The 3,021-nt window shown below is 40.4% G+C and overlaps 1 pseudogene; it reads right to left on the bottom strand.

Annotated features, from left to right (window-relative positions):
- Window positions 1-709: 709 nt before the first annotated feature.
- LOC102270452 (protein tyrosine phosphatase type IVA 2-like) lies at window positions 710-1,364 on the bottom strand (annotated as a pseudogene).
- Between the last annotated feature and the right edge of the window lie 1,657 nt (window positions 1,365-3,021).

The following is a 3,021-nucleotide window of genomic DNA, read 5'->3' as shown; positions in this document are numbered from 1 at the left end:
ACCATAGTTTTTACTTATATGGACCTTTGCCAACAAAATGATGTCTTTGCTTTGTAATACTCTGTCTAGGTTTGTCATAGCTTCTGTTCCAAGGAACTAGCATCTTTTAATTTCACAGCTGCAGTCACTGTCCACAGTGATTCTGGAGCCCAAGAAAATAAAATCTGTCACTGCTTCCACCTTTTCCCCATCTATTTGTCATGAAGTGAGGGGACTGGTTGCAGTGATCTTAGTTTTTTGAATGTTGAGTTTTAGGCCAGCTTTCTCACTCTCCTCTTTCACCCTCATCAAGAGGCTCTATAGTTTCTCTTCAATTTCTGCCATTAGAGTGATATCATCTGAGGTTATTGATATTTCTCCTGGCGAACTTGATTCCAGCTTGAGATACACCCAGCCTGGCATTTCCCGTGATGTACTCTGTGTAAGTTAAATAAGCAAGGTAACAGTATACAGACTTGACATACTCCTTTCTCAATTTTGAACCAGTCTGTTTTTCCATGTCCAGTTCTAACTGTTGCTTTTTTTTTTCTTTTCTTAAACATTTAATTCACATTATAGAGGGATTTATGTTTGCTTTTTTCCAATCATTAACAGTGGTTGAGGAGTACTGAATCCATCACTACTTTGATAACACAGTAGATTCCAGATTCATTTTTCCAGATACCAAGAGATCCCTCTAAATCAAATCAGCCTTTGTATATACTTATTTTTACTGAACACAGTAATGCCTGTTGGTATCTCTGAAGCATAATCACATCTTAGGTTGGTATTTCTCCAGGTAAAGAAGCTGTTTGGAATTGAATGCTCCCCTTCTTTTTTTGTCTTATAAATTGAAATGCATCTTCATTCCACATGTGTACTTCATTCAACATTCCACATTCAATCAAAGCAAGTGCAACCGGTACAGGTCCCCTTCCCAATCCTGCAACGCAGTGCGCTACAACACAGCAACCTTGTTCTTCAGGATATTTGGTTTTAGTAGGCTTAGCCAATGGAGAAGACAATGGCACTCCGCTCCAGTACTCTTGCCTGGAAAATCCCAGGAATGGGGGAGACTGGTGGGCTGCCGTCTATAGAGTCGCACAGAGTCGGACACGACTGAAGTGACTTAGCAGCAGCAGCAGACTTAGCCAATCATCTACTACCTGACTAGGGGGTGGTGCTCCACTGTCAAAAGGCCAATCTAGAACGTGAATTTCCTTCTTTTTCAATATGTAGCATCATAAACTCGAGCCAAAGTTGTCACTTCATACTTCCGAAGTTCCTCTGTAAACGAACTTGTTGAGGGTAGCAGTGGTAGGGTTGTGGGTTATCAGAAAACTCACGTTCTCATAGGAGATCTCCACAAGGGCTGGACGGTTCATTATGGCAAATAAAAAGTGTGACTGTGCGTGTGTGTGTGATGGTGAAAATGAAAAAAAGAAAAAAATCAATAAATCTTGAAATGTTTCATAGCAGAGAAGATTAAAAAGACCACTAAAATGTCTAAATCAGTTTTCTCTATTCAACTAGCTTATTCTTTCAGAAACTTCTCTCTTTAAGATAAGCAGATAAGCAGAACTATTTAGAATCCACTTGAATCCAAATTCAACTTGGGCCTCAATGTCTGCTGATGGATACCATGACTACCAAAAAAAAAAAAAAATCCAACTACATACAACACTTAAGCAGCCTTTACTACATTTAGGCACTAGTGAGACACGTTAAAAGCATAGGTCGCTCTCCACTTTTGTTTACTTGATGCTTAATTTTACTGGAGTCATCAAAATAAATATGCTTGCAAAAAAAAAAAAAAAAATCCAACTATTTCTGAGATCAATCTGGGTGTCCAGAGCCTTCAAGGTGATAGTAATTATGGCACATAGACCCTCCAAGCTCACTTGTCAACGGAAACACCGTGCTGAGCCTGGCAGAAGTCTGCCCTCGCACTCAGAAGCGCCATAAATATGCAACCTATATTCCAACGAAAACGCTACCGAGCTGAGGCCTGGGCATTGAACTCTGGCGGCAGCGGAGTCCAGCCTCTGAGCCCGACACCCGGCTCGGCCCGGCAACGGCGCATGTCCAATCCCGGTCTAGATACTGCTGCTCCTCCTGCTGCTATGGCCGCCGCTGCCCTGTGGCGTCGCCTCTGCCCTGTGACCTACTGCCGCTGCTACCCATTGGACAACGGTTACCTGCATATAGGTTTCTCAAGAGACAGGTAATGGGATCTGGCATGCCCATATCTTTAAGAATTTTCCACAGTTCATTATGATCCACACAGTCAAAGGCTTTAGCATAGTCAATGAAGCAAAAGTAGATCTTGAGTTGTGTTTTGTTTTGTTTTTAATTCCCTTGCTTTCTCTATGATCCAACAAACATTGGCAATTTAATGTCTGGTTCCTCTGGCTTTTCTAAATTCTGCTGGTACTGGTGGAAGTTCTCTATTCATGGTCTGCTGAAGCCTAACATGAAGGATTTTGAGCATTTCTTTGTTAGCGTGTGAAATGAGTGCAATTGTGTGGTAGTTTGAACATTCTTTGGCATTGCCCTTCTTTGGGATTGGAATTCTTTGGGATTGGAACTGACCTTTTCCAGTCCTGCAGCCACTGCTGAGTTTTCCAAATTTGGTGACATATTGAGTGTAGCACTTTAAAAGCATCACCTTTTAGGATTTTAAAAAGCTCAGCTGGAATTCCCTTGCCTGCTTTGTCTACATTCATTATAAGTTTACTTTTATTTTATAAGCTGCAAATATTTGGAATCATACAGTATATAATCTCTTGTATTTGACTCTTAACTTGGCATACTGGTACGAAAATCATCCAGGTTATTACATGTGTTATTATTGCATTTCCTTTTGTTTCTGAGTGTTATTTCATAGTATGACTATCCTAGATTTTTTTAATTTATTCATGTTTTAATTGAAGGATAATTGCTTTACAGAATTTTGTTGTTTTCTGTCAAACCTCAACATGAATGAATCAGCCATACGTATACATATGTCCTCTCCTCCTGAACCTTCCCTCTCATCTCCTC

The sequence above is a fragment of the Bos mutus genome, chromosome 16, assembly GCF_027580195.1.
Source record: "Bos mutus isolate GX-2022 chromosome 16, NWIPB_WYAK_1.1, whole genome shotgun sequence".
NCBI classification, from domain to species: Eukaryota; Metazoa; Chordata; class Mammalia; order Artiodactyla; family Bovidae; genus Bos; species Bos mutus.
Note: the sequence above shows the minus strand (reverse complement) of the source record. Positions and strands in the feature narration are given on the sequence as shown.